Source organism: Monodon monoceros, unplaced genomic scaffold (assembly GCF_005190385.1).
Source record: "Monodon monoceros isolate NGI ecotype Baffin Bay Population unplaced genomic scaffold, NGI_Narwhal_1 Super_Scaffold_19, whole genome shotgun sequence".
Classification (NCBI taxonomy): domain Eukaryota; kingdom Metazoa; phylum Chordata; class Mammalia; order Artiodactyla; family Monodontidae; genus Monodon; species Monodon monoceros.
In genome coordinates this window covers 23,584,677-23,597,265 of record NW_021703775.1, presented here as the reverse complement: position 1 = coordinate 23,597,265, position 12,589 = coordinate 23,584,677, and the positions used below count along the sequence as shown (strand labels likewise).

Below are 12,589 nucleotides of genomic sequence, written 5' to 3'. Positions count from 1 at the left end.
CATGGGATCCCTCGATGGTCATCACTCCAGCCCACCTCCTAGCTGAAAGAGAGCAAGAGGTGGGACTCAATCAAAACTCCACCCCTTACCAGCAGGAGCATTCATCGCCCATTTCCCAAAGAAATTGGGTCCCATACTCTTGAGGAAAGAATGTTAGGTAGTTAGTCAGACATTAGCAGCAAGGAGGTGACAGTGGTGGAAAGACAAGAGGGGAGTAGTCAAGTTACACACCAACCACCTGGGGACCTTCCTCCAGCCCCACCCAGAATGGGTGAAACTATGGTCGGGTGGTGGGCAACTTATCCTGATAAAGAGGAAGCGCAATAACATGAGGGAACTGAGGGAACTTCCCCAGGCTGTGCATGCCCAGACTAGACAGGTGTATAACCTATAGTAAACCCAAGCTCATTATACCATCACTATAATAAGAACTGCAGGTGGTTTAGCCCACACACCCCTGCCCCAGCTTTTCTTAGCAAATCAAGGGTAAGGGCATGCACAATAATGAACTTGTTACATAACTCAGGACTGTCAATCAAATAATGATTCTCTGTCATTCACCCATGATTTCACCCCGCCTCCTCACAGATCACTCCTTATAAACACCCTTAAGCCTGTACAAGAGGGCTGGTTTCACTTCACAGAAACAGCCTGCTCTCCCTCTGAGAGTGTAACTATGCTTTAATAAACATTGTTTTTCACTTAAGCCCGATAGTAGTCTGCAATGCTTTGCTTGCTATCACAAGGACCAGGATTGCTGGTTTGGTATTCTGTTGACCTCCTCGGTTGAAGCTATTTGACACAATGTGTGCCAACCTGGTAACAAAACAACTACAGGAAGTGCTGAGACACCATCTCTGGGGCTCAGGAAAAATTGCTCTTGAAGTCTGCAGCCTTTGAGTCACCTCGGACTACTGGGTATGATGAATTAATGAGTAAATGTGTTTTTTTACCCTTGAGATCATTGTAATTCAGGACAGAAATAGTGAAGGTAATTAAAAAAACCTTAGTATTAGTAATTTCTCTTAATTTTAGTTATAAATGGTATATATTCAGTGCTTAAAATGTAATGATTGAGAAAATTTTGGTATATTTTACTACCTACAAGACTAAATATATATTTGAGTAGCTGACTTAGACTAATATTTTAAATTGAAAAGCATAAGGCACTTTTACTTATGTAAATAATGCTGAAATGCTAAGAAGAATGAAGTTAATATATTTACAAGTTTAATTGGTGAGGTTTATAAGAATAACTTAATTTGGGAAAAGGTTTTTGTTAAACAATTGAAGTAGCTAAAAAAAAAGGTTGATTATACTTATAAATTTAATTGAATATGTTTAAAGTATCTTATTTAATTAAGCTTAAAGCCCTCTAAAAGCGATTTTCAAAATTAAGTAAAGAATAAGATTTTTAAGGTGCACTTTAAAGGTTAAGAAGAGACTATAATTTTAAATTTATAACTTTATATAATTGAATTTTAATATTAAAAAAATCCAAAAAGCCCTAAATCTTTTTTTTTTTTTCTTGTGGATTAAATTTACTCTCAAGGATACCAAAAAATTCATTTTGGCTGTTGAGAGAAAAATAAACACCTCGAATATGTAAAAAAAACAAGATAATGATGCACTGTTCTAATGATAGTTCATAGCCAAATAAGTCATGCAAACAGTAAAACTTTGGGTTTAGTGAAGAGATAGTCCACTGTGGTCTGAATCATTCTGGTGAAGCTCAATTAAAATGTATTTACTTGTCCCCAGCCTCATCCTCAAGAGTTGACTAGATCTTTAAAATTTGCAAACAGTGGTGGTGATAGAGACAGAGGTCACTTATCAACAATGCTTTGTTTGAAAATTAGACAATATTTTCTTATATGAAAATTTGCAAAAATATCACCCTTCCTTTAAAGTGAAAACATCAGTGTGTTTTATTGATATACATTTTTGTATTTATTGTTTGTTAAATGTGGAGATGTGCTTCATTGACTGAACAAAGTTTCTTGCTCAGTATTGAAAAATGACCTCATTCCTTTGTAAATATTAGTCACATTTAAATGGGGACATATTCAACTTTTGTACAAGAACTCCTGAATCTTCTGAAAACGTTATCATCACACATGGGTGATTTTCAATTACCAATAGTGTCGCCAGTTCAACCGTCTTCATATATTATGATCACAGATGAAGGTGAGTTTTAGATGGTCAGTGACTAAAGTCATTGAAGCAACTGACGTCATTTGCTTTCCTTTTGTATCTTCTTTACTCTTAATTGTCACTACTCCTAATAAGCAAGATGTGTTATTTCAAAACATGCTAAACTTTGAAAATGTAAGATTATTTCTCCATTCAAGTGACTAAGTTAAAGCATCATTATTACTTCCTATTTGTTACATGGGGAACAAAGAGAACCAGGGTTTGAAGTTAAATCTCAGGGAAGGGAAACAAATTTAGCTGTTTAATGGAAAAGAGAAAAATTAAGTGTTGCAGAAAAAACAAAAATAATTCTTGAGTTATACTTGGAAAATGGCTACTGGAGAAGCAGAATTTCTCAAGCACTTGGACTAAATACAGTATAAGATGCTTTGCTTTTAAATGTCATTCCCAATATGGCAAGGGGAGCAGATAAAGGGATGGCTTTAGAATATATTAGGTTGCTCCTAAGGTGCCTCACTTTACATACCTGGAAAGCTATTTCCTCCATTGTAAATGAGAGATAAATATATCTATCTTGCATTGTTGTGTAAAGTGCTGATCACAGTGCTGATGCAGAGCAGGTATCCAATAAAAGGAAAGAATTTTGAATGTTAATAAGAGGAGTTAAAACTGGCTCAGGCAAGTAAGAAGCCACAAACTGTGAGATTTTGTTTTCCTCACCTGTAAGTCAGGTATAATAACCCTCTTCTCTGTGTTATAGTGAGGATTAAATCAGTGGAGTATATGAAAGTGCCTCACACAGAGCCTGGTCGATCATAGGCACTAAATTAAGCTTTCTTTCCCCTCCTCGTCACCTACAGATTTGGGAAATAAATGTTTTCTTAGTGATTTGGTGACTGTGTTTAAAGTTCTAATTTATGAAACATTTTAACGTACCTTAAATATACTAAAATAATATTTTCTGAAGAACTAGTTTGTAATTAATGGTCCACATTCTGTGGTAAGTTAAATTAGGGGTCAAGTGGCTCAGAAATTCAGAATATGCTTATTCTAAGGGGGAAAAATTGTGCCTGTAGAATAGAAGAATAAAGAACATGAGAGAAAATGCAACCTACCATCAATTAATTAACAGAGTCTCCAACCTTGGGAAATGTGATCTGGAGGACAGAGGTGTTGCCTGCCAACTCCTGAAAATGCCATTGGAATAACAAGTTCATCATCAATGCCTATTGTAGTGAGGAGAGCACCTTCTTGACAGACTTCTAGTAGTGTCTTGTTGGGGGTATTTTCTAAGATTTAAAGGTTTTTTTGATGGCAGGATACAGTGACACTCAAATAGATGAAAGACAGAACTTTTTGTTGCTTACAACTGCAAATGAGAGAAGGCTGCCAGGCAGGGACACATATGTACCAGAGAACAGGGTAACAGCAAACTGGAGCTGTTGGGTGCAGTTTAGATATGGTAAGTGGGAGGTGGTTTTATGGGCTCCATGTGGATTAGCTAATTTGAATAATTTCCTGGAATCCAAGACAAAGGAACTGTCTCTAGTTGTCTGGTACATGTCCCTGGAGTGATTAGTGAAGGTGCTTATTGGCTAGGATTATGAGGGCCCAATAAGGGAAGTGGTTGGAATGTGGACTTAATCAGCCATCCAAGAAGGAAAACCATCTGGACTCTAGCCATGTATTCAAAATTGTGTCAAGACAGCAAAACAAAACTATATTACAGAAAAATGTAAAGGAAAAAAATTTATCCTGTATTGGGTTCTGGGCTCATGTAGTTTAAGGTTTTTCATGGCAGGGACCAATTGGAATTTGGCAGAGTTCATCACATAATATTGGGGAGTAAAGAGAGGTGAGGATCTTGAAATAGATCTTGATAAATAAACTGTTCCTTGGTAAGCCAGCTGTTTGCCCACATGAACAATCTTAAGAAGAGGTTGTTTGCATAGAGGAGGAAACTGTTTACCTGGACATGGACACACAAATCTTTTGAAACAAATTGAAAAAGACAATGAAGTTACTAATTAGTTTGAAGTCTTATTTTCTCAGGCTAGAATTTCTTGGAACAAACAGAAAAGTCATCTTGACATAAATGGTCTCATGCCTAAGCCCTGATGGTTAAGCTATGTGGATTCAGAGGGTCAATTGTTCTCACAGGAAAGTATATGACTTGGTTCCTTATACTTTAGGAATAATATAGAGTATACTTAAGGATACTACTAATACACATGAAATAATATCAAACCCACAAAGCAATAACTTATGTGCTTATGAATATATAGAAAAATAGATTTCAATATTTACACATATTTATATGTGCATTCGTATGTGGTATTCTCTAATACAGAGCATGCACCTTGAGGATTTAAAGGAATTGTAGACTGGCAAAGTGTTGTAGTTGAAAGAGAATTGAAATAAGAGAGTGGAAGAAGACTTCAAGCCTTAACTTGACTTAAAGTTGCCACTAAGGGGGTATTTCTACTTGGGCAAGAACTGTTCTGTTTTTGGTTTTTCTTTATAACCATGTGCAGAGCTTATTACAAAACTAATGGTCAATGCCAACTTCTGTTTGAGGACCACTTGAAAAAATTTAGTAAAAGAACTGTATAATGGAAACAACAATCCTTGAAGAATGTTGAACAAATAGCTATTTGTAGACAGATACGCTTGTGGGAGAACATTTTTCAGGCCAGGCAATGAGAAGATGTCTGGTGATCCAGTTATGTGTTGGCAAGGATATTGCAGGAATTGGCAAACTACAGTCCATGGGGCAAATCCTGCCAGACACCTGTGTTTGTAAATAAAGTGTTATTGGACACAGCCATGCCCATTTGTTTACGTATTTTCTATGACTATTTTGTTCTACAATGCAGAGATGAATGTTGCAGCAGAGACCAAATAACCTGCAAAGATGAAAGTATTTACTCTACAGCCCTTTATAGAAAAAGTTTGCTGACCTCTGTTTTAGTACAAAGTGGTGTCAGTGGTGTTAAAGAGGAAAGCAATTAATATGAAGGCGATTATGAGGAAATAGTTGCTTCCCAAAATCCCCAAAGCAAAAATTTTCTTTGTGATCTATAGAATTAAGGGTTTGAAGAAAGTAACATGCTTACACTTTATCTAGTTCAAAGGCAACTTGACATTTTCAAGCCTGGGTGATTCCAAAAATTTTGATGTCACTGGTAAACACAAGAGATGGAGAGAAGAGCCAGTTTTGGAGATCTCAATCTCTTATGTATTGATTTCAAGGTGACAGATTAACTCCAAAAATGTCTAATGAGATGCTGGAATATTGGATTTTAATTTAAATGCAAGATGGTGACAGAAGATTTAGATTTGTAATCGAGGAGGACACTATGGCACCTTCCTGGGAGAAACCCCTCCCTCCAGGTCCTGTTTTTGCTCCTTTCAGACGTACATAGATAACAGTATCTGATGTACACTTCCTGAGTTATTTTATGATGCTAAAACACCCACCAAATGGAAGAAGTTAACTACTTGATGACTGTGAGCATGTAACCCGCAGGCCTATGGAGCCTGAGGATTGATAATATTAACCCCTGTGTCACCACCCTGTTACCTCACCATCAACCAGTCAAAGAATTGTGCATGGGCTGGTCACAGACCTTACTACTCCATTCTATCACCTTGCCTTTAAAAATGCTTTCCTAAAACCCATCAAGGAGTTTGTGTTTTTCTAGTATGAGCTGCCCCCGATTCCTTGCTTGGCACCCTGGAATAAATGCTCCACTTTCCTTCACCACAACCCAGTGTCAGTAAATTGGCTTTAATGTGCATGGGCAAGCAGACTCAAGTTTGGCTCGGTAGCAGATTCAGAAGTCATCAACAGAAGATATAGTCATAGTTACTGTAACTATCAGAAGAATAGTCAATATACTTAATGATGAAAGAAAATAAGGCAAATTGCTGAGATTCATGCATTGAACAGTGTAACAAGAGAATTAAATGCCTACTTATACCTTTGACAAGCTCCAGTCTGCCGTCTAGTTTGTCTACTTGTCTTTTGATTTTCTGTCAATTAAATATAAAAATAAAGTGGTCAACCCTTATGAACTGTTTCAAGAAAACAGAATAAAGAATTTAAAACACTTTTTACAGCTCTGAAAAAAAGCAGGCACTACAGGCTAATTCTAGGGAGTATGAATATTATCCAGGAGAACCTGCTATGCCTCAATTATTGTAATACTATGGTCAAATTATGCCTTTTGTGAATGTGGTGAGCTGTATAATATATGACTCTAACCATGTCTTCATCTCAGAATTAAAAATGAGATTCTGTAACATTTCCTTGGGGGAAAAGTAGTGGAGAGAATATCAGAAGGGACTACAGAGTATTAGATTTTTGTTAGCTTTAATTTAGTTATACAGCTAAGATATCTGTCTTAATATACAATAAATGAGCTGTAGATTATCTTTTAATATTTTAGGAGGCATATAAATGAACTGTTTTTATTATCTTTAACTCAGAACTGGTGAAATCATAGTGAACTGAATTAACATCCATTCCTCCTAACAACCCTCTTCCTTCTTTGTTGGGCCATGATATAAGCAATAACTATACCTATATGCCCTCATTCTGGTTAATAACACTAATTTGAACAATTACCTAATACCAAAAAGTGGGGCAGTCAAAGCCAAGGTAGAAGACCTATGTTCAATGCATCCATAGGCTTTCTCATTAATTATGATGCTAAAGGTCTATTAAGATTTTTAGAAACTGTCAGCGATTTTGGGGAGGGGAAAAAGCAAACATAAACACTTTCTCTCTGCATAGTTGTCATTCATCAACAATAAATGTGCCTTGAAGGCCAATATATATGTCTTTATGATGCACTTACAACAAGGCTTTGGTCACTACCATTTTATTTTTTATGTTAAAAAAATAAAGAGAAGTGAAGTTATGGATAGGGAAGAAAAATATTGAAAGAAATGATGCAGTTTAGAAATCTCATTAAGAGAAGAGGCTTTATTATTTATCTGCCAAGGTTGATTCTGAAAAGAAATAATGCCATTAACACTGTCTTAGATAGCCCATATTTATCCCGATTCTTCCAGCCATTCAGAAAGAAAATGGATTAACAGAAATTAAAACACAAATTTTAAAATATAACCAAATGCTGTGGCCATGCTAATGTGGTTTTGCTGAAAGTTGCCTTAATTACAAGCAGAGAAAGACAGCAGAAAAGGCATCCATTTTCTCCAGACATCATGAGATTTGAAACCCCTCCACCAAGCCATGGGGAAAACAAAAAACAAAACAAACAAACAAAAAGACATCGTTTGGTCTATCAGGCACTTTGTAGAATTTTCTGCTATTGAAATGTATCTGATATTTTTATTGTGATAAAGGTTATGGGATTGGGGTGAACAACTAGAGAGATTTTCATTTTCAGGCCATCAATCAAGTGTACACTACCAACAGGATTTATTTTTGATAGGATAACATCAGCCATTGATGTTGATCTTGACCAACAAGCTAAAGTAGTGCTTGTCAATTTTCTCCACTGTAAAGTTAATCTTTTTTCTCTCTTCTCTATCCTGTGCTCTTTGGAAAAAAAATTATTACACATAGCCCATATCTAGGAGTAGGCATTTATGCTCCATCTCCTCGAGGACAAAGTATCTACATAAAAAAATTCTTCTGTATGGGAAATTTGTCAGTTCTATCCAGTTTATTTATATCATGGGGGCCTCATGGATATTTCAGTTATGATCCAATACTACTTTATCTTGTTGCTCAAATGTTCCAGCAGTGGCCATTGTGAACTCTCTCAGTTGACTCCTGTGTCCCTTTGATATGTCCTATCATTGTGGGGTTTTTTTAAGAGCACTATTCCACTCTCCTTGCTGCAGACTCATTTTGTATTTTTCCTATCCCTGTCTTAGAATCAGCCATTTCTTTAAAGAGGTCTGGTTCTCTTCTAACTGGATATTAGAAACAAGGTCTGGATTTCAGCATTCTCCTTGCTACTGAGGTATGATTGTTTCTCGGGTCTCTCAGATGACAGGCCAAGAGAATGTATGAGTGTATACTAACCCTTGTATATACACGTATCTGTAAATATTTCTAATATGTAACCACCTGTATCTATAGTAAGCTAACATAAATTCATACTGATGTCTCCAACTATAACCCATTATCACATTTATCATTTTAACCTCCTTCCCTCACTTATCTGTAAAACCCCACTCCAATATGTGAGAAAACCTGCTCCCACTATTTATCATCCATTTATGTAACTGTTTAGTTCCAGTATACATGCATAACAGCATCATAATTGTTAACTTTATCCCCATGGGAAACAGTTTTATTAGCTAGAACACAGTGTTTATGGTGATTTTATTTTTCCTTTAGTTTTACAAATTTCACTCATTTACAGATATATTTAAATCAGCACCTTTTTCCAGCTCCCTTCAGTGAGATTGTTTCATACATTTGTAATATGTTTAGATTGATTTGTCACATTCTGCATTTTATTCTGAGGTTTCCCTGATAATCTAAATATCTTTTTACTAAATTTGCATGCATTAAAATTTTTGTGTGCTATAAATATCTGAGGGTTTTGGCAAAAGCACAGTGTCATGTATCTATAATTACAGTATCATAGAGAATAGTTTCACAATGATAAAAATTCTTCTTTGTGTCACCTATTTAATCATGCCCTTCATTCCCTTGAACTCTTGGCAATTACTAATATTTTTACTGTCTCTATAGATATAATTTTCAAGAATATCATATAATTTGATATATGAATATATATATATTTTAATATATAGTAGCCATTTCAGACTGGCTTCTTGCATTTAACACTATGCATTTAAGTTTCATCATATATTTTCATGGCTTGATAGATCTTTTTTATCACTGAATAATATTCCATTATATGGATGAATCACAGTTTATCCTGTTCACTGATTGAGTGACATCTTGGTTTCTTGTAGCTTGGGTTACTCATGAATAAAGCTGCTACATATTTCCATGCAGGTTTTATGTGGACAGGAGTTTTCAAGCATCTGGAAGTTCCATTGATGGATCATATGGAAAGATTGTTTACATTTGAAAAAACTGACAAACTGTTTTCCAAAGTGGCAGTACCATTTTGCATTTCCACCAGCAATGAATGAGAGTCCCTGATGCTCCACCTCATCAGCAATTGGTATTGTCAGTTGTCGTTGTTTTTATTGTTGTTGTTTTTAGATTTTAACAGTCATATCTAACTGTTTCAATTTGCAGTTTTTGGGTCTTTTGAACATTTTAATATTGGGTTTTATGTTTCTTTATTTTTGAACTTTGAATTCTTTGCATATTTTAAATACAGGTCCTTTAACAGATAAGTGTTTTATAGATATTTTCTTCCTCTATAGATACAGTCTTTTCCCCTCTGGAAGATTTTACTGTTTTGTCCCTTCTTCTTTGATTTTCTACAGTTTGAATATGATATGCCTAAGTGTATGCATTTTGTTTTTCATTTTCCTGGCAATTCCAATTATACCTATGTAACGATTTTTTCTCTTTGCATTTCAGTTTTGGAGGTTTCCATTGATGTAACTTCAAGCTCAGTGATTCTTTCCTTGGCTGTGCCTAGCATACTGGTGGGCCTATCAAAGGTATTCTTCATTTCTGCAGCAGTAGTTTTGAGTTCTAGTGTTCCTTTTGATTATTTCTCAGAGTTTCCTTCTCTCTGTTTACATTACTCCTATGTTCTTGCATATTACCTAAAATTTCCCACTATAACCCTTTAACATATTAATTATACTTATTTTAAGTTCCCTGCCTGGTAATTCCTAAATGTGCGCTATATCTTAGTGAGTCTAATTACAATACTTGCTTTTTCTTTATTGGCTGTTTTTTTGCTTGCCTTTTAAGTTTTTTGAAAGCTGAACATTATGTATTGAATAACAGGAACTGAGGTAAAAGACCATTAGTGTGAAATTTTATGTTAATCTGGCTAGGAATTAGGTTGCGTTTAATGTTTGCCTGTAGCTGTAGACACCAAAGACTTCAAATTACTCTAGTGTCCTTGTTTTGTGTCTTCTTTATTGTATCTGTCTGCCTTAAGAACTCCATCTTAGATAGAGTTTGTATTTGCACAATTTTCAGTTGTAATCCACTGTTATACTGGAGCCTGTTGGTATGGTGGTAAGGTATGGGGGAGGGGAAGCATTCAATAATCTTATGATTAAATCTCAGTCTTTTAGCGGGCCCATTTCCCTTGACTATAACTTTCTCTTTTATTGGGACTGTATCCTTGTGCTATGAGTTTCGCTAGTGTTTCTCAGCTTTTGTTGCCCTCCCTCTGGTGAGACAAAAAACCTAGAGGAAGTTAGAGTTGAGTACTCTTCCCCTAGGTGGGGCAAAACTCTGGTAAAGTTTTTTTGCTTGGAGTGTAGGCATTGTTATTAAGAAACCTCTTTGTATTGTATTTCTCAGAGGTTAATTTTCCCCTCTTCCAGTTTAATCCTGGAAATAATATCTTGCAGCTCTTCACTGTTGCAACCTGGAGGCATTCCTGGAGATAAAATGTGCAGAATTTTTGTCCTCAGGAATTTCTCATTTTATGCTAGTTTACACTCATCCTCCAGAAATTTGTCAAAGTTACTATTTAAGTGTTGCTACCAGTTTATGAGTCCAGTAGCATCTGCATGATGTAATTAGATGTTTTCTGTGACTATGTTTTCATGTGCCTCTGAGGGTTTCAGGGTGACAGTTTACCCTTCAAACTCAGTTCTTTGATGGGTCAAAGAAAAGTCCTTGATTTTTCATTTTTTCATCTTTTTCTTATTGTGAGGACAGGAGTGATTACTTCAAGCTCTTTACATGTTGGAGCTGAAACCGGGAGCCAGGAATTTATGTTTTGTTAGTAGCAAAGAATACCCTGGGAGTGAGATCTTATTTCTATGACTATTTCTTTGGTAAATGTGGTACATACCATAGGGGTTAGTATACTTTCTTGGCTACACATTCTCACCCTTGTGATTCATCAATGATTCCTTCATTAGTGCATCTCCTAAGGAGAACCTAGGCTAAGAATATGATTGGGCCATGTATTAGAGGAGCCACAGGAAAGCTTCATCTTCTGGAGCAGCCCATTCTGCCCCTGCAGAAGTCCTAGCTAGAATAACACTGATGAGTTTATATAGTTCCAGCTTTACAAATAGGTGGGGATTATTAGGACTTTCCACAATTTCTATCTTGTCTTTTGAGATAAGATCTATTTGATGATGTCTGAGAGTAACAAGACTTTGCTGAATGTAATTCCAGCTGCTCAAAATGCTTCACAAACCCAGGTGACTTTGAATCATCCTCAGGAAAAATTTGAGTGGAATGGGGTCAGAAGCCAGACTGTAGTAAACTCTAGCAGGTTTTAACAGGAATTTATCTTTACTGATATCTATTGCGCTGAACTAAAACATGCTATCTTCTTTTCTCCAACTTGGCTGGAGTTGATTGGTGGGAAGTTTACTGCTTCTCCAACATTGATTGCTTTCTTTGTTGATGCACCCTTATCCAGGATATTAGTTTTCTATCGCTGTGTAATGATATTGCCACGAACAGTGGCTTAAAATAACATTGATTTAATATATCTCTGTTTTTGAGGTCAAGGAGTTTGGATACAATTTAGCTTGGTTCTCTGCTTAGAGTCTCACAAGGCTAAAACCAAAGTCTTGGACAGTGCTGAATTCTCATCTCAAGGCTCAACTGGAGAAGGATCAATTTTAAAGTTTATGTGGTTCTGGCACAATTTAGTTCCCTGTGGTTGTAGAACAGAGTGTTTCAGTTTCTTGATGGCTATCAGTTGGAAGCTGCCCCTAATTCCCTGCTGCATGGGCCACCTGACATGGCAACTTGCTTCTTCAAAACAGGGACAGAATCTTCTCAAAAGACAAAGGTCACAGATATAATATAATGTGATAATACTATAATAACATAATAATAATAATATAATATAATGTAATCATTAAAATGGCACCCTATCACTTTTGCCACATTCTATTGGTTAAAAATGCGTCACAGCCTTGCTCACACTTAAGTGAAGGAGTTACACAAAGCCATAAATATCAAGACACAGAGATCACAGGCATCATCTTAGAGTCTGTCCACAACAAGTAGTTTTCTTTTTATGTAATGTTTACAGTCACTGGCTATATCTGGTAAAGTTGTAGACTGCTAAAAGTAAGACTCACAAAGAAATGGGATGCTTCTTTCACTCAATTTAATAATTGAAACATTAAAAAAAATGTTGACTACATATTAATAGTAATTACACATTTCTTAGCTATTGATTTACAAAATATACAAGGACAAAAAGTCACTATAAAGTCATTAGCTTTTTTTGTTGTTGTTGTTCGGTACGCGGGCCTCTCGCTGTTGTGGCCTCTCCCGTTGCGGAGCACAGGCTCCGGAAGCGCA

General features: G+C 36.0%; 1 long non-coding RNA gene across 1 annotated transcript; it reads left to right on the top strand.

Annotated features, from left to right (window-relative positions):
* The first annotated feature begins 849 nt into the window (after positions 1–849).
* Positions 850–9,329, top strand: LOC114900525. Its single transcript, XR_003794861.1, has 3 exons — positions 850–918; positions 8,065–8,153; positions 9,164–9,329. It is a non-coding gene; the product is annotated as an uncharacterized LOC114900525 (long non-coding RNA).
* The last annotated feature ends 3,260 nt before the right edge of the window (positions 9,330–12,589 follow it).